Genomic DNA, 21,681 nt, shown 5'->3' with positions numbered 1-21,681 from the left:
TGTAAAGCTGTCATTTATCCAAGGTTAATCCCAGTACTTTCTCTGTTACAATCTCATCAACACTTTTATACCCAAAGAGCCTGTACTGAAGACTGAAACAGACTGAAATATCTACTTGATTTGAGAAACTATAAAAACTAAGAGGGCTTTCAAAAACCATCACTATCATAAGGAATAAAACTCCAACTAAATCAATACATAAAAGCACCTAAAAAGAACTCTTATCTTTAGGGGTTCTGGTTGGCTCTGTTGGAAGAACATTCAACTCTTGATCTCAGGGTTGTGAATTCGAGTCCCATATTGGGTGTAGAGATTACTAAAAAAAAAAAATTAAATAAAAACAAAAAGTACTCTTCATCTTCAAAGCACTTTACCCTCATTAATTAATTAACAATAAAGACTCTGAAGTCAGTAGATCTACAAATTTATAAATTTACATAGAAAAATTCATTAATAAGCAATACTTTAACATTATTATAATTCCTAATTTTCTTTTTGACTATATGCAAATATTTTTCTTATATATTGAGAATAGAGTGCAGACATCAATAGTCCCTATCTCTTCCACAACAAGAATAAATGCTTTTATACATGGTAGCTTATATTTAAGTATGATAAAAGCGAAATAACTGGGCCTTTATTTTCCCAAAGGGCATTAGGAGGAAGAAAAGGTAACCAAGATTAATAGGAAAAATTGTAAAAGCAGGGCTCCTTGGTGAAAAGTAAAGCAGTTGAAATTTTTCATGAGAAATCTGGTAAAAGATGATGAAAATCTTAGTAAAATTTGTTTGGTTTTAAGAGTTAACAAAAATGTACTGAGATTTGTTTGATTTGAAATTATAACTTTTACTCAGAAGCTTCAAGATAGCAGGACAAATGTGATCTCTTTAAAAACCTGCAATTCTGTTGCTTATTACCACTTCAAATATGGTACTTGAAGAGGGAATACTTCCCTTTTACTAGAATACTTCCCTTTTATTCATGTTTGACTAGTGTTGACAGGTATATGAGAAATTCACCTGAAACTCAGCAAAAATAATTATTATATGCTACCTCACTAAACTTCATAGAAATTCAAATTAAAACAATTGAGAGGGATACCTGAGTGGCTCAGCAGTTGAGCCTCTGCTCAGGGCATGGTTCTGGAGTCCATGGCTCCCTGCCATGGATCGAGTCCCACATTGAGCTCCCTCCATGGAGCCTGCTTCTTTCTCTGCCTGTGTCTCTGCCTCTCTCTCTGTGTCTCTTATAAATAAGTAAATAAAATCACTTAAAAAAATTGAGAAACCAGTTAATCATCTATCAAATTGCTCTAAAATGGAAAAATATGTCCATGTCTAGCAATTGGCTAGGTGATTGGGTATTTTATACAGTACCAAAAAAAAGTACAAGTTTTCTCAAGTGTGATGAGGCATATATAAAACATCCCTGAATACAAAGAAACAAAATAAATACAGTAGAAAAACTTTCATGTCTTTTGATCTTACAATTAAGTTCTAAGAATTTGCCTTAAAGGAAGCAATGATATGCTCAATGTTTAATTTATATGCAGAAATAATTTTCCACAGGATGTTCAGTACAGTGTTACTTCTAATAGGGAAATGAGAGACAACATAAATGTTCCCTTGATAACTTAAGAGAAGATAGCAATATGACAGACTATTATACAGTAATTGAAATGGAGATGTTCCTTAATGATGTCAAAAAATGTTCCTAAGACAAATCAAGAAACAGAGATTTAGTTACAGAGAATAAACTGAGGATTACCAGCAGGGAAGGGGACGGGGGAATGGGTGAAATAGGTGATGGGGATTAAGTAGGGCACTTGTGATGAGCACTGGGTGATGTATGGAAGTGTTGAATCACTATATTGTATACCTAAAACTAACACAGCACTGTATGTTAACTGGAATTAAAGTAAAAACTGAAAAAAAAAGTTTGTAAAATATAATTAGGTTTAAAAAGAATAAAAACTACATATAGATTTTTTTAAAAAACTACATATAGAATCCCAGTTTTGCCAAAAATAATGCACATATAATCCTAATTAAACAAATGAAAGACTAATAACAAAATGCTACATGAAAATGTATATATTACAAATTTTCTACTATAAGCGTATTTCATTCAGCATCACCTTCATAATAAGATTGCATTTAGTTACTAAAAAAACAGCCACATATGCCCCTACCCACATGCAGTGCACTCTAGATATTGTGGCCCTAATGGTATACATGAACCTTCTGCTCTGTCACTGCAGTTCTGAATGAGTCCCTCAAAGATCATTCTGAGTATCTATCACATGGCCAGTCACCTGAGAGTGAATATATCAAACTGTCATGAGTTTGGGGACCCAAATGATTGCCCTCTATTGCAGACCAATACTAAACGTGTGTCCTAGGCAAGATTAGTTCTCTAGAGGTGAGAAGCTGGTGCATTAACCAGGTTTTATATTAAATGTCTTCATCATTTGCGAGCAGCCAGATGGTTGGTAATATGTGTAGATATTTTGAAACATAGGCTGGCTGATTTCAATTAGCTTTGAAGTGAGACAAATGATATTGAGGATCTATATTGCTAAGCCCAGGGGTACTAAGAGAATATTTTCTTACAGATGAATACCCCATCAGCTAGTGCTCCTGATTATATAATACAGCTAATAGGTTATTCCGGAACACATTTGCTATTGGAAAGAATCTCTGTTATGAAGCACCTAACTGGGCAAACATTTTATGGCCAAGATTGGGAAACTGGCTAATGTGAGTGAGGAAAAGGAAACTAAAGAAACAAAAAAACAAAAAACGAACAAGAACAACAACAAAAAAACCAAACACCAATATAGCCTATAGGTTTGTGTTTCAGAATACAGTAAGTTTTGTAAAGGATTTTGGCAGCAAATAAAAATATTTCTATGGTAAACTGCAGTCATTTGGGGCCAAATCAAAGGCTCTGCCTGAAAAGATTAGTAGCTGAACAAGTGTTGGCTTTTTTCAGGCTTGGCAGGCAATGCCAACTTTATGTCATGTTCTTCAAGGTACCAGCTGTGTTGTTCCTGATGATTCTCCTCTATACTGAGAGAAAGGACATAGTTGAGTCCGGAAAATGCCACTACTTGGGTATATCTTGACCTCAAAATCAGGTAAATAAGAATAAATGAATGATTAATTCCCTTATTCAAAATAAGGTTGAGAATCTAAAATTTAATTTCTTTTCTGAACCACAGATATTCTAACAGACACTCAGAAGTGATCTGACTCCAAGTCTACCAAAGAAATCAAAGGAATTATTTTTTAAAAACTGGAAGTCAAACAGAAACATAAAAAATTTAAGAACGTAATTTAACCCTTAATTTTCTTTCATAGAAAACAATCCACACATTTTTTTTCTTGTTAGCTACATTGGTAATAAAATATCTGATGCTAAGAAAATGAAATAGTTTTAATGTTTGTTTCATTCCATTCAGTGAATGTTTACTATTTATTAAATGCCTCCTACCCTGTAGATACTATGCCAGGTGCATTATTATACATTATTTTTATACATGATTGCTGATCACCATGCCAACAACCTTATACAGGTATTTTCATTTTATAGAATAATGAATTGAGAGTCAATGAAATTTAGTAACCTCTACCCAGATCGTACAGCCCAAATCCTACTCTCAAACTCATGCTCCTTCCACATCATCACACTTAAATGGGAAGGTGTCCGTTAAGGCAAGAGCTCTCAGTGATTCAATTTTCTTGGACACAGAAGCAGTGAAAGACTCCTCTGGGGCATACACTATAGCTCTGAGACACAAGTTTCCACTAATAATGGAACAGGTCTTCCAGATGCAATTTTGTCATTGAATAAATAAGCATTATGAAATAGTTTGAACTCGCAAAATAAAGGGAAAACGGCTAATCTTATAGGCAAAAAGGCCTATAAGAGAGTAAGGAGACAGGAGCACCAGGTAGTAAGAATAATTATTTAGACTCTTCCTACTCAAAATGTAGTCCACTAACCAGCAGTATCAGTATCACGGGTGAGCTTGTTGGAACTGCAATCTTGCCCAAATTCAGACCTACTGAATCTGACTTTGTTTTAAAAAGATTAGTATGTCATAAAAGCTTGAGAAGCAATGATTTTAATTATAATTAAGCCAGTACTGACTAAATGATGTCCAAAGCTAGTTCAAAGAGGTAGAAATTAGCCTACAGCCAACAAATGCCTCCAGGAAAAACAGGTATTTTAATGCATTTACATCATTTGACTAATTCTGTAAATTGTAAACGGTAGCTTCTGCTTCACTTGCTAAGAGCACTTTTGTTTCAAAATTTTAAGTCATTATTCCATTCTTTTAATCCTACCTGGTAAGATCGGATTTCCTCTTTCACCTTTTGCCCACTCGTTCTTAGCTAACATTCAAGTCCCAATAGAAAAGCAACAACAGCACATGCCTAGTCAGAGTTTTACCTTAGAGTAAAATTTAAGCAGGGCCGAAGGGCCAAGATACGATCTTGCATTTACAACCAAGAGTTGTTTTCACCCAAATTCAAGGTTTTCCTTAGACCTAACTATAGTAGCAAACAATCTGGACATTACCCCACAAAATGCAATTTTCTGTAATCAATAGTGTACTCGAATACTGTGGCTGAAGGAAAGGATTTATGGATTCTTTTGTCAAAACAAAAGATCTTGTAAAAAATTTTTCTCTTACATAGCTAGCCACTACCCAAACCATTAATACTAGTGTGAAGAGTGGTAATGCATTTGATCATAGAGTACTTCATTAAGTCCATTAAGTAATTGATTGACAAAATAAAATTATTACTACTGTCCTGTTACATAAACTAAAGCATAAAATTACTGATAAATTCCTCTCCTCACTGAAAATAACTCTGCCAGATAGTTAAAAACAACAGCTGGAAATATCTGACCAGATGACAATGAGTTAATTCTAAAGGGAAAATAATAGCCTCATTTAAGAGATTTTTAAAAACTTATTTATGATATATATTTGTTAGGTTTATAAAGTACTTTATAGAACAATATTAACAATTGGCTCGGAGTAAAAAAAAAAAAACCTATCCCTCTGGATATACTTTCAGGGAATTTTCTCTTAAAACAATTTTATTCCTTTTCTTATTTTTTTTGTCAGGGTTATTCTTTATCACCTATAATAATAAATTTGAGTCAAAATCCTCAAAAAGTTTAAAAAATAGGCAGCATCTCTTTTTCTACTTCAAGAAAAAGAAATTCAGATCAAAACACCAACACAGTTTCCTAATTCTAGATTCTTTTACTTTATAATCTTATAAATCTGACACTCTTACATCCTACAATAAAAAACACTGAAAAAAGGTTGGTATCACCCAGGTAATACCACGATGTAGGAAAAGATTAGTGATACAATTCAATGTTCATATTATAATAAAATTTTAATTGTCTAGTTTTTATTGATGGTGCCTTCCCTCTTCTTTTCTCCCTCAACATGATTGCTGACCTTGCTTAAAAGAGAACTCATTTGTCTCTTGACTTATCAGATAGTTAAAGTCTCCCTAATTTGAGTAAGCTCTTAAAAAATGCTGTTTTAGAAAGGTCAATTAGTTCTAAACAAAGGCATTCAGTTCACTGAGCATCTCCTATAGAGATACTTCCTACTGGGATAAGCCAATATTTCCTGCTGTGCTCCAGCGCATAAAGGGGCAAAGGAAGCTGTACGCAAATGAACACATTACCAGCTGGAGTCCCCAGAGTTTATAATTTCTGACAGCACTTATAAGAGATTTCCCTGAGCTGCTACGCAAGCATTTTTTAAGATTTTGTTGAATTGTGCCATTTGTAGGGAGTGGGGTATTTAAAAGAACACATTGAATCCATCATGAAATCTGAATGATTTTGTTTTCTCTCCACAGTGATATGTGGTCTTGTCCATCCATTTCTACTTCCACAACTGCATCTTTCACATTTAGATGGTTCTGGCAGTCTCCCAGCTGGTGTCTGCCTTGAGGCCCTCCTACTTTGTTCATCTACAGTCACTAAAATCATGTTCCTCAATTAATTTCACCATGTAACTTGCCTGTTCAAAAAATTTCAGTGACTCTCTTTTTCTTAACATATCGAACCCAGATTTCTTAGCTTGGGTTTCAAATCCCTTCACACTTCAAATCAGTTATTATCAATCAACTATCTAATTTTGTAAATGAAAAAACTGAAGTATTTTGAGATAACGTGCCCAGTTAGTACAAAAGTTGAGATTTCAGCCTGGCACCCTGACTCCAAAGTTTATGCTCGCAAGCATTACACTACATTGCCCCTATTAGGAGTTTGCTCTGTTACCTTGTAGTTGTATTTATGGGTCTCCATATATTTTCCCAACTACATTATTTTCTGCAACAGTCCGCTTCTTTTCTGTGTTCACACAGAGCCTATACATCATAGACATTTAATATGCTTCACTGACTGGTGTTATCCCGGAATGGATGTTCAGGCAAACTATAATGCCAAGATTCCAACTACTTACAGTCAAAGATCTCTGAATGTGGGACGCCTGGGTGGCTCAGCGGTTTAGTGCCTGCTTTCAGCCCAGAGCCTGATCTTGGAGTCCTGGGATCAAGTCCCACGTCGGGCTCCCTGCATGGAGCCTGCTTCTCCCTCTGCCTGTGTCTCTGCCTCTCTTGGTCTGTGTCTCTCATGAATAAACAAAATATTAAAAAAAAAAAAAAAGATCTCTGAATGTGTAAAGTGGTTAATATGAGGGGCGCCTGGCAGGCTCAGTTGGTAGAGCATGCAACTCTTGATCTTGAAGCCATGATTTTAACCCCACGTTGGGAGCAGACCTTACATACATACGTACATTAAAAAATAATAGAGTGGTTAAAATAGTTTTTGCCTCTTCATATCCTCATCTGCTGTAGTTTCTGCATTTTCTTGCCTAAAAAGTGTTGTGGTATTAAATTTTCCTACATGGTGTCCTGGTCCAAAAATATGCAATGGTGCAATCTTATCAGAGGCTTACAAAAAAAAAAAAAAAATCATATAACTGGGCATAATGGAAGAACACCCCTGATGTATTAAAGGCAATCCTAGAATACAAGAAGTAGAAAGGCTACATCAAGTATGGTATTATGTTGTCTTCAGCATTTGCATTTTTAAAATTTGAAACATTTAATATACTGTTTTCTATATATGATGCATCCAACAAAGTAAATAAAAAGGAAGCCTCTTCACTGAGAAGGCATTGTGAATGCACATTTCAAGAGAGAAAGCACCTAGACACAGCTTTGTTAAATGCTAGGCAAAGTTCGTGTAAATTAAATATTCATGGTTAGCAGTATGCTCTATTTAAGAAAAACAAGGGGGGGGGGATCAATACTTATCATTCTGTCAAGTTCACAGCAACTGAAAATAAAAGGATAAATGGGTAATATCATAGATACAAAAAGGCCATAACCAGGAAAAGTACATTATTTCTCCTTTTCTTTCTCTTGTGGCTTTGTACTATTACACCATTAGTTAAATTGACTCAGGATGTTGCAAAAGAGACTTGAAACATTATCATTTATAGATCTATGGAACTAGCCATACAAAAATATGATGGAGATGCCAGTACAAAGAATTAGGTATCCATTTGTTCTTTCATTGACAAAACCCCATTATTCTATGGTTTTGCAACTAAATTTCATGTTCCAAATTCATGATATACCAAATATTGGTTCTTAAAATAAGAAAATGGATAATTCTGAGACTGGATCTAAGAATAATTAGCTACTCCTGGGAGATGAAAAAAAGCAAGATGCCACCTATTTTCTCTGCCACTGTTTTCTGAGTAGTCCAAATGCAAACTTGGAGGAAAGTTCAAATCCCAAAGTAAATCTGCCTAATTAAAAGACAGTGGGTGGAAGTTCTGCATAAATATTCTTTTAGATACAGAAAAGAGCTACCATGAGAAAAACCTCACTCTTCATAAGTCAAGATGAAAACTGAGGATAACTCCATGCTACTAGAATATTAATACTACCTATCTCTTACTTTATGTCAAGCACTTTTCATCTATTATCTCAAGTCTCCCAAATTCTGAGCCTTAGAAAGTATTACCCATCTTAAAAAAAAATCATCATTCTTATTATATAGATAAGGCCATTGAAATTTGGAAAAAGTAACTTAGTGACAGACCTGCACTGTGGCAGATCTGGACTCTGGATTCAGATCTGACGCCGAAGTCCACACTTCTTTCTACTTTACTATATAGTACAGCAGTTCTCAGGCTCTAGTGCCTGCTAAGATCATCTGGGACCTTTTTCAAATACAGATCCATGGATTACATTCCTATGAATACCACACCAGCAGGTCTCAGATGGTGCATGGACATGTCTACCTTTGAAAAGTAGTTCAGTTGCCTTTTTTTAAAAAACATTTTATTTATTTATTTATCTGGGAAGGGAGAGAGAGAAGGAAGGAGGGAGAGAGCACAAGTGGGGGGAGGGGCAGAGGGAGAGGGCGAGAGAGAATCTCAAGCAGGCTCCACACCCAGTGCAGAGCCATACATGGGGCTTGATGACCCTGAGATCATGACCTGAGCTGAAATCAAGAGTAGGACACTCAACCAAGCTGAGTCACCAAGGTGCCCCTCAGGTGCTTCTGATATACATCAAAGTAGTTGCAGTTATTACTAGGCAGGGGGAAAAAACATGGCAATCTAGACTTAATTTCATTGTCATTTGTAATACTTGTTCTTCAGCAAATTTATCTTTCTAATTATATATTTTGAGGCATCCACTAAATCATCCTGTTTTCTATCAGTATGACATCCCTAAAAAAAATGAGGTTGTACTAGCAGCATAAGTGATATAGAGGCCCATTTATTACAGAAAGAACATCAAATAAGAACTATTTTTCAACAATAATCTAAAGAATGGACAACATACAAATAGAAGGGATACATGACTCTAATCTTAATTTAGCACATATTTTAGATGAGATAGAGAAGAATAAAACTTTATAATAAAAAAACAATTTTAAAGAGCTCTGGGCTTAATTTTCAGAATCTCACAATTTGCAGAAATGAGATTGAAATACTTTACATATGACCATCTCCAAAATGTTTTCTGCTATTTTTCTGTAGAGAATAGGAAAAAAAAAATCTCACAGATTAACACTTTTTCTGGTAAATACAGATTTCTCTTAAGAAAATAAGCTAATAGTCCAAATACATCATTATTTTATCCATTAAATATTTACTGAGTATTTACAATATACAGGCATTTTACTACTTCTAATACTAGTTGTATAGTAAATGTCTTTACTAGTTGCATGCTAGTATCACATACTTTATGCTCCGATCATTCCCAAACTAGTACTTCTAACTGGACAAAAAAATATAGGGGAGATTATCAGCCCTGTTTTGTGTCTATGTGAGTTATCACATGACCTGAGTTCACATTAAGGTCATGTTAGATAATATGCTTTGGCCTGGAATTGGTCTGATGTAGGACTTCACTTAAGGAAATACGCCTGCAAAAGCCCTCACAGGTTGTCTGGTCCATACTCATTATACTGGGGTCCCTGGCTGGCTCAGTTCGTAAAGCACGTGACTTGGGGTTGTGAGTTTAAGCCCCAAGGTGAGTGGGAAGATTACTTAAATAAATAAAAGACCCACAGGTAAAACAAGAAAACAAATTCAGCATACAGATGAAGACACTGGGATGCAGAGATGAAGAAGAACTAGATTAAAGTAGCAAATATCTGCCCAAATTTGTAGCTCTTTCAGTCTAGCACCGACTTTGAGAAGATGGGTAGATCTTGGGCAGGAATGCATTGTGACTTCTGTGAGCCCTGGAAACTTTGGTCTTTGTGGCTCTTCCTCCAGAAAAAATTCAACAACTACATTTTGTGACCATTTTGGTATGAAGACAAATATATTAATGTCATATGTTAAAACATTTTGTTCAACTGAAGTTCATTTTTTTCTTCTGATTTTAAAAAACATTAAAATATTTTCATGGGTCCCTAAAAATATTGAGGGCTGGGGGTACTCATGGATAAGACAGCCCTAGTGTTAGGTCCTTTCATGACAGTTGACACCAGCTTTACTCTTCTCCAGGAGTCTTGGTTTGGCCATAGGGAGCTATACATGTAGCTTCTCTGGCACTCAGGATATACCGGCCCCTGACAGCTGTCTAATCAGGCTACTCCAGTGGTTCTTCTCATTCTGGCAGCGCTTCAGCACATACTTCCTCATTCTGAACCAGGCAATCATTTAGAAAACCTAGAGTCATACATAGAGATCAGCTGCAAGCCTCTGGGAATGGAAACATCCTTTAGGATCCCAAATTGCATTTAAAAGGACTATTAGGCAGATCCCTTCATTGGGATTTATGATCTTGCACAATATGACTAGTTATCACCTACAGAGACATCCTTACCCTAAGAACATGTATGAGGGGCACATGTATGGGTGGCTTAGTGGTTGAGCATCTGCCTTCGGCTCAGGGCGTGATCCCAAGGTCCTGGGATTGAGTCCCACATCGAGCTCCCCAAAGGGAGCCTGCTTCTCCCTCTACCTATGTCTCTGCCTCTGTCTCTCATGAATAAAGAATATCTTAAAACAAACAAAAAAAGAACATGCATGAGGGGTTTCTGGACTAGATAGGATTTTGTTTCCAGGATTTCACAGTGTGAAAAGGCTGCATCATTCATAAAAATGAAGGCAAGTGTAACTCTATTGTAACGAGGGAAATTCAATGGCTATGAAATCTCTCAATATTTATCCATTTTAATGTCATTTAAAAATGGAATTTATCAGGACGCCTAGGTGGCTTAGTGATTGGCCGTCTGCCTTCAGCTCAGGGAGTGACCCTGGGGTCCTGGGATCAAGTCCCCTATAGGGCTCCCCGCAGGGAGCCTGCTTCTCCCTCTGCCTTTGTCTCTGCCTCTCCCTCTGTGTCTCTCATGAATAAATAAATAAAATCTTTAAAAAAAATGGAATTCATCATTCTCATAGCACTCACTCTGATTGATTTTACTTTAAGGTCCCCAAGTATGAGGCTCAGTTTAAGTCCTAGCCTATCTGGTAACTCAACATTCATCACTATTCTTATGATCAGAAGTTTGACTCCTATTTTTTGTCACACCTGTTATTTTTTTTAGCTGTTTCTGATCTTTAATTCAACAAATATTATTTTGTGACTACTATATGCCAGGTATGACAGTACTCCTGAAGAGTTAATTTCAAGTATAACACTTAAAACAGGACAAACGTGTAAAGGGTATTTATTTATTGAATAAAAGAGGTGTCTGGGAAAATGTCACACAGGATAAAGCATTTGAAATGAGTCTTAGTGAGGAAAGACTTCTCAGAACTGGAAAAAAGGTGGAAGAGACACAGCATACTAAAGACAGAAATAGCAGTGTCAAATATATTTACAAAATAGCAAGAAGTATAATTTGGTTTAAAACATGCAGTACTAGTTAGTATTAAGAAATGAAAAGCAAAATTACAGGCTAAATATAAATATCAAAAAGGAACACTAACATCTGGGACCTCATTTATTTTTATTTTTAATTTTATTTATTTTTCCAAGACCTCACTTTGTACTTCATTTATATTCCCTATAGCCCAGCCTAGTGTTGGTCACATATATAATATCTGGTAATTGACTAAAGCTGTCAAAAAAAAAAAAAGTTCAACAATATACAATAACTCCAGGGACCTGTTCAAATGCAACTAATAATTACAGTAAATATACAACGATATAAGGCACTTGGAAAAAAGTCCTCCCAAATTCATGAAACAGTTGTAGTTAACAGAGAGTAGATTGGGGGTAATCATTCTAACCCTTCCTGTAATACAAATATAGTAGTTTAAAAAATTCTAATAGGTCCTACTAATCTCAGAGCATTACTTTCAGTGAAGCTCAGAAGTATGTGAAAAGCTACATATAACTGAGTTTCAATATAGGATGGCCCGGGGGGCTCAGTGGTTTAGCGCCGCCTTCAGCCTGGGGTGTGATCCCCAAGTCCTGGGATCAAGTCCCGCATCGGGCTCCCTGCAGGGAGCCTGCTTCTCCCTCTGCCTGAGTCTCTGCCTCTCTCGCTCTCTGTGTCTCTCATTAATAAATAAAATCTTTTAAAAAAATGAATTTCAATATAAAAGGAATCCCTATTGGTTTAACAAACTCAAGTCTACTTTTCATCGAGTCTTCCAGCAAAGGGGCAAATTTAATTTATAAAATGAAAACTGTAGTAGCTTCCTAAGCAAAGGGAGGCAGCTAAAATTAAAGACGAAGTTTTACTGAGAAGAAGTTGCAGTTGCATAATTAAGCATAACTCAGGGAATTAGTGATGGCATCGTCAGTATAAGAAACTGTCCAAATTAAACTGAACTTCAGGGACACCTGGGCGGCTCAGGTGGCTGGTCGAGCGTCTGCCTTCGGCTCAGGGTGTGATCCCGGGGTTCTGGGATCCAGTCCCACATCAGGCCCACCACAGGGAGCCTGCTTCTCCCTCTGCCTGTGTCTCTGTGTCTCTCATGAATAAATAAATAAATTCTTTTAAAAACAATAGCAACAACAATAAACCACTGAACTTCAGAATTTTCTTGCAGTATAAAAAGGTTTTTAGAATATAATTTTTATTTTCAGATGTGGGCAAAATAATGAAATTAAAACACACCCATAGATTCCAAATGCCAGAAATACATGGAATAGTTAAATATTTGAGCAATATAATTACTTTACATGAAAAATAACATATGCAGGTACAATGCAACAGTTGTTCATGTAATGTTTTAAAAGCTAAATGTTTTTTAAAGATTTTATTTATTTGAGAGAGAGAGCACAAGTGGGGTGAAGGGCAGAAGGAGAAGCAGACTGCCGCTGAGCAGGGAGTCCAACGCATGGCTTGATCCGGGGATTCCGAGATCATGACCTGAGCTGAAGGCAGATGCTTAACTGCCTGAGCCACACAGGCGCCCCAAAAGCTAAATTTGTAATAGAACAATTGTTATACTCCTTTCCTCGGAGCATTATTCTATTCACTAACAAGTCTTGATGATCAATATCTTCTTACTCATATAAATTCACTTTTTTTTTCACTTTCTTTTTTTTACAAGTACCTCTGCCTGTGTTTAAATATGCCGTGAAATTTGAAAAACAGGTATTTGTTCTAAGACTAGATTACCATTATGACCCAAAGCTATTGCAAATGCTTCTCCAAGACTGGCCCATGGCCCACAGCCCATAGGAATCGTATTTCACCTGCGTTGCTCAGCTTAAAATGCAGATACTTATACTCCAACAATTCTTGGATCTCACCATGATACAAAATCATTCTTTTATCATTGTAATCAGTATTCTCACTTCCATCTTCATCCAGATTAAATTCCACTATCCTGTTTTTCACTTTACAAACAGCCCTGTCCTTCTCTTCATCTCTCTACTAGTAAAATGCCAAATCAACCATCAGCTTACTCTAATCCTGATGACATGGCCTCATACTTGAGTGGGGAAACAGATCTGATCAGTTGAATTTTATCTCATCATCTCTCCCCCACAATCTTCCATTACCTTCCAGAACAAAACTCCTCAAAGAATACCTTAACTTTCTCCTCAACCATTTTCTCAACCCACTCCATTCAGGTTTTTGTTCCCACTTCACGGAAACCTACAAAGTCAAGTCACCAAGGACTATATCTCCCCCATGGCCACTGGCTAATTCCCTATTCTTACCTGATCAAACCTTAAATTAGCATTTCAGACAGTTGACCATTCCTTCCTTCTGAAATCCTTCTTTTTCTAGTTTCTGGGATACCTTCCTCATCTGGTTTTCTTCCTACTTTGTTGGCCAGCTCATTCTGAGCTCCCCCCCCCCTTTTTCCAGCTTATTGGCTACTACATCTCTCAATGCTGGAGTGATCAAGAACATCCTTTAACACACACACACACACACACACACACACACCCCTTATCCATTCTCTTTCCCTAAGTGAGTTTATCCAGTCTCATGGCTTTGGACACCATCTCTTCTAAACAGATGATTACTACTCTCAAATTTTATTTCTAGTCCATAGCTTTTTAAATTCTAGTCTCCTTTACACGATTGCCTTAACATATCCACTTGGATGTCTAAGAGCCATCTAACACTTAACAAGGTCAAAGCAGAACTATTAACATCTAATCCCTCCACTTGGAAAGTCCTCCAGTGTCAGTGAATGGTCTACTGTCCACCTACCTGTTCAATCAAAAACCAGCATTTTTTTTTTCTTACTCTCTTCTCCAATCCAATCCATCTATTTATCTCTTGTTAGCTCTATTTCCAATATATATTTCAAATCTGAACAAGTTAAGTTGAGAGTCAGTCCCTTTCAGGTGTTTGGTGCCTGGTTCTGCGTTGGGTCATCTCCACTTCCATGCCTCCTGGCCCTGCTTCTCCTTGTCAAACCCACACTTGCCAGCCTAGTGGCAAGTCCTCATTTTCTCACTTAAACAATTGTCTTCACCCTCTAACTACTAGTCTTCCTACTTCTCTACCTCTCCTAAGCCACTCTATTAGTTGCTGCTCAAAAACCTTTGGTGGACCTTCAATTTTCACAAAATAAAGCATTAACTCCTTGTTAGGGTATTCAAAAACTCATGATTTTAATTCAGCTTATTCCAGTCACATCTCTCAGTGCATTCCTTTCAACTACCCTGTAATAATGCAGGACAACTTAATCATTCCCCAGACATGTATTGACCTACCTCTAACCTTTGGCTCATGTTATTCCTTTATCCCAGGAACAATTAGGGAGTACAGTGCCACTACACTGGCATTAGGAAACTTGGGTGAAAGTTCCAATCCTGCTATGGGTCTCTCCTAACTCTATTAGTTACTTATAGATAAAATCAAGACAAAGTACCAAGCTCACAATCAAAGAAGGATGTAGTCAGTAAAGATTAAGAATGTATTTCAGTCCCTTATAAATTCTAAAGGGTACACAAATACTACCAGATTCATCTAGGTAATGGCTCTACAATTTTACAACACTACAATTATGAAGAGAGTATCTATTTCTCCACATATTTACTACCACTGGATATATCAATTAAAAATTTCTGCCAATCTGGTAGGTTAAAACAGTTTTATTGTCTTTAATATTAACATTTCCATATCAGCAAGAATACACAACTTTCCCAATGTTTATTGGCTATTTTCTTTGAATTCCCTGCTTACACCTTTTGTCCCTTATTCGATTTCCTCCTGTTTTTCTCTTGTTATGAATATAAATACTTGCTCTGTTTTATCCATTGAAAATATTTTTTAAGTCCAGCATTTATCCTTTTGTTTAAAGAAGAAGTTTTTAATTTTGATATATCTAAGCTTACCAATCTTTTTGTTTGTAATGGTTTTTAAGTTTGATAGCTCATTTAGGGAGTTTATCTCTGACCAGATAAACACTTGCTTCCAAGAGTTACCAAGTGTTTCTTATATTTATATTTTTATTACAGTTAGGATTTATTTTTGTTAATGATGTTCATGATTTAATGTATTTTTTAAAAAAGATTTTATTTGATGGGGGGGAAACAAGTGGGGTGGTGGAGGAACTGGGAGAAGGAGGTGAGGGGGAGAGAATCTCAGGCAGACTTCCTGTTCAGCATGGAACCCGACGTGGGACTCGACCTCAGATCTTGAGATCATGATCTGAGCCGAAACCAAGAGTCAGACACTTAACTGATTGAGCCACCCAGGCGCCCCAAGATTTAATACCTTTCTAAATGGATAACCTTTATTGAATAGTCCATTCTTTAAACATTGATTTAAAATACTACATTTATTGTACATTTAAGTTGGGAGATATACATAGGTCTATCTCTGAATCTATATTGTTTTATTGAAAGCTTTTTGGTTTGTGGGCATTACTGAGATGACTACAAGTTTTCTCCTCTATTAACTAAGAAAATAAATGACACAGCCAGATTTTATAATGCTGAACCACCCTTGTATTCCTGGGATGAATTCTACATAAATAATACATTGGTATAGTCAATTTCCTAATACTTTATTTATTTATTTTTTTAGTCTTGTCTCCAGAAGTGAGATAGGTCTACAGTTGTTGTTTTATGTTTTTTTTTTTTTCTCCCCGTGTCCCTCTTTGGCTTGGGTTATACTAGCATCATAGGGCTCTATCTTTTTTTTAATACATCATGCAAGTTTATACAAGGTTTCCTTAATAGCTCCTTAGAACTCACCTAAAACTTGGGCCATATCTTTACATTTCCTCCCCTTTATCCTCATAATTATTAGCTAATTAAAAAGTTTTTACTTTTTCTTGTGATAATGTGAAAAAATCATGTATTTCTGAAAATTACCCGTTGAGAATCTAGGATTTCATATTTTATTAGTATAAACTTATATAAAGAGTTCTTATAACTTTACAAATCTGTCTTGAGTTATGCTTTCTTTTTAATTTCTAATATTGATCAGTATCTTTTTTCTTCTTTTTCAGACTTGCTTAGATTTACCTATTTTATGGATTTCTTTTATCATTCAACACTGCTACTGGATTTCTGCTTTTATCCTAATTGATTTGGTCTTTTGTTTTCTTTAATTTTTATGATTCTTAAAAAAAAATCTTTAACTCAACTGTTTAATTCATTTATTTAATTTAAGCAAATAATTTTTATAAAGTGCTCCCATAAAAAATGTAACTACTGCATAAAGTACATAATAGTAATCAACAAACCAACCAATAATAGTATCCATTACCCAGAAAGAAAAAGTGTTAACATGAGCTGAGTATCATTCCACACATCTAAGCACAAATATAGATGAATGTATAACTCTGTCTCTCAATTTGTTTTCCTTCCCAATTCTCTGTCCTTCCTTTTAAACTGTTATTTCAAAAGGCTCTAAAATTTTCTTTTTAAAATGAATGCAGTGCCATCCTGCATGTCTCTGAGGATATTATATTTATTCTAAAGTTCTGTTTTTCTTTTTCTATTAACTCTGATTCCTTGAGTCCTCCCCTTTGCACAGTTTGGTACCTTCCTTTATTATATTAATTTCCTTTAAATATTTTGTGATTTTACGTCATGGGCTTATCTTTGGTCAGGCTTCCACTGGGAAGTAAACGTGGATAACTAGTATTTTGGGGGCTCAATATCCTTTCTGGATATTGACAATACTGCTTTGGCTTTTAAAACACCCACAAGGCCTGCTTTTACATCACATACACCGAGGAAGAATGAAGATGGGAAGAGCTAGATCTGTATGTCTGCTTTAGCCAGCAGGCTAGACAAAGTATCCCCATAGTCATATATTTTACAGTATTACATTACTATTTGTGGTTCAGATTATGGTTCTCATCTGTATTCCAATCCCATTTTTCAAGAGTTCTTCATAATTTTTGGCCAGTTTTGCTCTTTTTGTTTCCTTTCACAGTTGTGTTCAATTGCTACTGTATATTTTTGGAAGGGGAAGGAAGGATTATTTTTAAAACTGTGAAGTAGCAAAGGGAAGCTCCAGCATGTTCTCAGTATACCACCTACCACTGAAGTTTCAAATAGATACGTTTTGGCAGAGATAAATGGACAACACTGCACACATTTTTAAAGGAAAACATGTTCTTTTACTATCCTCTCCCTTCCACTGAAGTACAGTCTTACAATAGTAAGCACAGGATGTTATTCAGTGGTTTCTAATCCTAGATGCACATTATTAATCTGGGATTGATGCTCAAACATTAAAGTCTAATTCCAGAAATTCTATTTTAATTGGACTGGAGTGAAAACCACTGTTATAGCAGAAAAACCATAAGCTTTAGGATCAGATGAATTTGAGTTCAAATCACCACTTACTGTGCTCTGTGACTTTAGGCAAGAAATGATTTTTTTGAAGCTTTGTTTCATCTGTAAATTGGGTTTACAAGATTGTAGTGAGGATTAGAGATGTTGTAAGAAGAGAGACTAACACCATTAAGGCATATAACAAAGCTCTCCTAAGTTATTTATAAGCAGACAAAAATCATGCCACTATAAAACAAATCAAGTAAAACAGGGCATCCCTCCGTATACTAAAATCTCACAGTGACTAAAATTTAATTCCAAATGTCACAAAACTTCATAGGAGTAGACAATCACTGCCAGATATTCCAAACTGAAAGAGGTTATGGAATTTACAGTGTTCCTGTCACATCTTATTGTACCCCCTGGGCTTTTTCATCATCCTTACTTCAATGTATTTCTTTTCAAAGGACAACTCTCAAGGCTATTCCAAGGTTTCTGAGCCATTGTCCAATTATACATTTCAATATCTGAGAGTAAAAATGTTAATAATATGGCAACCTGGTTATATATTTCTGTTTGTACTAGTTCAAATATTTGTGAGAAATGGATGAGTACTTTGAAGTTGCAGAAAATGAGCAGAATAACTAGAAAGCTGTGTGGGACCCAGAAATTAAAGCAACCTTAGTGTGTCGATGCATAAAACAATCCAACCCTAATTACAGCCAGGTGGAGACAGCTCCATTTTCAGGGATGTTTAGATGATTAGTCAAACACAATGATATCCATTTTCTGACAAGTAAATGTGCATATCTTTATCATTTGTATCATTAAGAAGCACACATATGTCCTTGGCATAACATAACTTCTTGTTAAGTAATATCTAAGTGAATTCTTTAAAAAGGTTTAACCCATGTCTAACAGCTATAATTATTCACCTATCAACAAATAAAAATTTTCTCCAGTTCTTTAAAATGTTTAAATGTTCATAAATTTTTAATGTTCACATACTTTATATAATAGGTCTTAATTTCTCAAACCTTTACTAGAAAAGTAGATGCAGAGCAGTACTAACAGGTAAGGAGCCTAAAGTAAACATTAAGGGGGCCCAATTCCTGCTGTATTCAATATACATTCACAGGGCAAACCACAAAACATTGATTTTTAATGTAAAAGACCCCCTCAAAAACATTCTATGGCCAAAAGCATATGGAAAAGTGTTCAATGTTGTTAGTCATCAGTGAAAAGCAAGTTAAAATTCCAATAAAACACCACTACCTACTGACGAAAATGGCTTAAATGATACATTGCAACAATATCAAATGCTGGAAAGGATGTGGAGTAACTGGAACTGGAATACTTTAAAAGTGAGAATGAAAAACACAATAAGGGACATTTATGCAAAACCGATATCTAGTATTATATTCAATGGTGGAAGACTGAAAGCTTTTCCCCTAAGATCAAGAACAAAACAAGGACTCCCATTTTCACTACTTCTATTTAATACTGTCCTGGAAGTTCTAGCCAAATTGAAAAGGGGAAAGTAAAATTATCTTTCCTTACAGATCACATGATCTTATGAATAGAAAATTCTAAAGAACACACACACCAAACACCATTGGAGCTAATAAACAAATTTAGCAAAATTATAGGATACAAGATCAATATATAAAAAACAGCTGTATGTTTATACACTAAACATGAACCTGAAAATGAAATTAAGAAAACAACTCCATTTCTAAGAGCATCAAAAAAACCCCAATTTATGAATAAATTAAACCAAGGAAGCACAATATACTAAAAACTACAAATGAAAGAAATGAAATGAAAAGAAACCTAAATAAATGAAAAAAAAATCCATGTTAATGGGTTGAAAAAATATTATAAAAATAGCAATATTCCCCAAATTGATCTAGTGATTCAAAGAAATCCATATCGGAATCTGAGGTGTGCTTTATGTAAAAATTGACTAGCTGACTATAGAATTCAAATGGAATCTGAAGGGATCCTGAATAGCCAAGAAAATCCTGAAATAGAAAAACAAAGTTAGAAGACTCACAATTCTCAAATTCAAAAGTTATTACAAAGCTAACAGTAATCAATATAGCATGGTATTGGCACAAGGACAAATGGAGTAGAATCAGATGTCCAGAAACAAACCCATACATCTATGGGCAACTGAGTTTTGACAACAGTGCCAAGACCATTCAATGGGGGAAAGAATAATCTCTTCAACAAATAGTGCCTGTATAATTAGTATCGACATATAAAAAGTATAAAGTTGGGCCCCTGACCTTACATCATATACAAAAATTAACTCAAAATGGATCAATGACCTCAATGTAAGCACTAAAACTATAAAACTTTCAGAAGAAAATACAGGAGAAAATTCGATATTTTAGATTTGGCAATGGATGCTTAGATATGACATTAAAAGCACAAGCAATGAAAGAAAATATAGGTATATCAGGCTACTTCAAAATTAAGAACTTCTGTGCATCAAAAGACACTATTAAGAAAGTAAAAAGAAGTGGCTCAGCGGTTTAGTGCCGCCTTCAGCCCAGGGCTTTATCCTGGAGACCCGGGATCAAGTCCCATATCCGACTCCCTGCATGGGGCCTGCTTCTCCCTCTGCCTGTGTCTCTGCCTCTCTCTCTCTCTCTCTCTCTCTCTCTCTCTGTGTGTCTCTCATGAATAAATAAATAAAATCTTAAAGAAAAAAAAAAGAAAGTGAAAAAACAACCTACATAATGGGAGAAAATATTTGCAAATCATATATCTGATAAAAACACTTTTATTCAGGGGCACCTGGATGGCTCACTCGGTTAAAGTGTCTGCCTTCGGCTCAGGTCATGATCCCAAAGTACTGGGATAGAGCCCCACATTTACATCCATGCTCAGCAGGGCGGGGGTGGTCTGCTACTCCTTCTCTCTCTGTCTCTCCTCCCTGCTTGTGTGCTTTCCCTTTCTCTCTCTCTCAAATAAATAAAATATTTGAAAAAAACAAAATACTTTATCCAGGATATATAAAGAACTCTCATAACTCAACAATAAAAGACAAGAAACCCAATTAAAGAATGTGCAAAGGAACTGAATACATTGCTCAAAAAAAGATTAAAAATGGCTGACAAACAAAAAGGTGCTCAACATCATTAATCATAAGTAAAATGGAAATCAAATCCCCAATGATATAAAATTTCAATCCACTAGGAAGGCCATAATCATCAAAATGAAAAATAACAAGGATTTATAAGGGTGTAGATGCCATATGGTGCTGGTGAGAATATAACATGTTGTAGCCACTGTGGAAAACACTATGGCAGTTCCTCAAAATGTTAAACATGGAATTACCACACAACCCAACAATCCTATTGGTAGGTGTACATCCAAAAGGACTGAAAAAAGGGACTCAAACAGACACTTGTACATAAATGTTCATAGCAGCATTATTCACAAGAGCCAAAAGACGGAGGCAACCCAACTGTCACTGACAGATGAATGGATAAACAAAATGTACTATAAACATATGATGGAATATCACTCGGCTATAAAATGAGTGAAGTATCAATACGTGCTACAACATGGATGAACTTCAATAAAGGAAACCATACACACAATCAGTCACGTATTATATGGTTCTATTTGTGTAAAATACTGAGAATAGGTAAAACCATACAAATAGAAAGCAGATTAGGAGTTGACAGGGACTGGGAGAAAGATGGAGAAAAACTGCTCAATGGTTACAGGGTTTCATTTTAGGGTGATGAAAATGTTTTGGAACTTGATAGAGGTGGACATTGTACAACATTGTGAATGTACTAAATGCCATTAAATTGTGACTTTAAAATAATTTTTATATGTCAATTTTCACCTCAGTGAAAATAAATAAGAAAAACTTCTGTTGCCCCTTGTAAGGAAAATTATTACAACTACTTTG

The 21,681-nt window shown here is 35.6% G+C and overlaps 1 protein-coding gene across 10 annotated transcripts in view; it reads right to left on the bottom strand.

Annotated features, from left to right (window-relative positions):
- PEAK1 (pseudopodium enriched atypical kinase 1) overlaps positions 1 to 21,681 on the bottom strand; it is a 294,851-nt gene that overhangs the window by 106,222 nt on the left and 166,948 nt on the right. Inside the window, exon 6 of one of the 10 annotated variants that reach the window (XM_072739148.1) lies at positions 6,509 to 6,673. The exons of the other annotated variants lie outside the window; for them this stretch is intronic. The gene's annotated coding sequence lies outside the window, so the exon portion shown is untranslated. The remainder of the gene's footprint in view (positions 1 to 6,508; positions 6,674 to 21,681) is intronic. 10 annotated transcript variants of the gene reach the window in all.

Source organism: Vulpes vulpes, chromosome 15 (assembly GCF_048418805.1).
Source record: "Vulpes vulpes isolate BD-2025 chromosome 15, VulVul3, whole genome shotgun sequence".
NCBI classification, from domain to species: Eukaryota; Metazoa; Chordata; class Mammalia; order Carnivora; family Canidae; genus Vulpes; species Vulpes vulpes.
The sequence above is the reverse complement of the archived record's forward strand: the minus strand, read 5'-3'. Positions and strand labels throughout refer to the sequence as shown.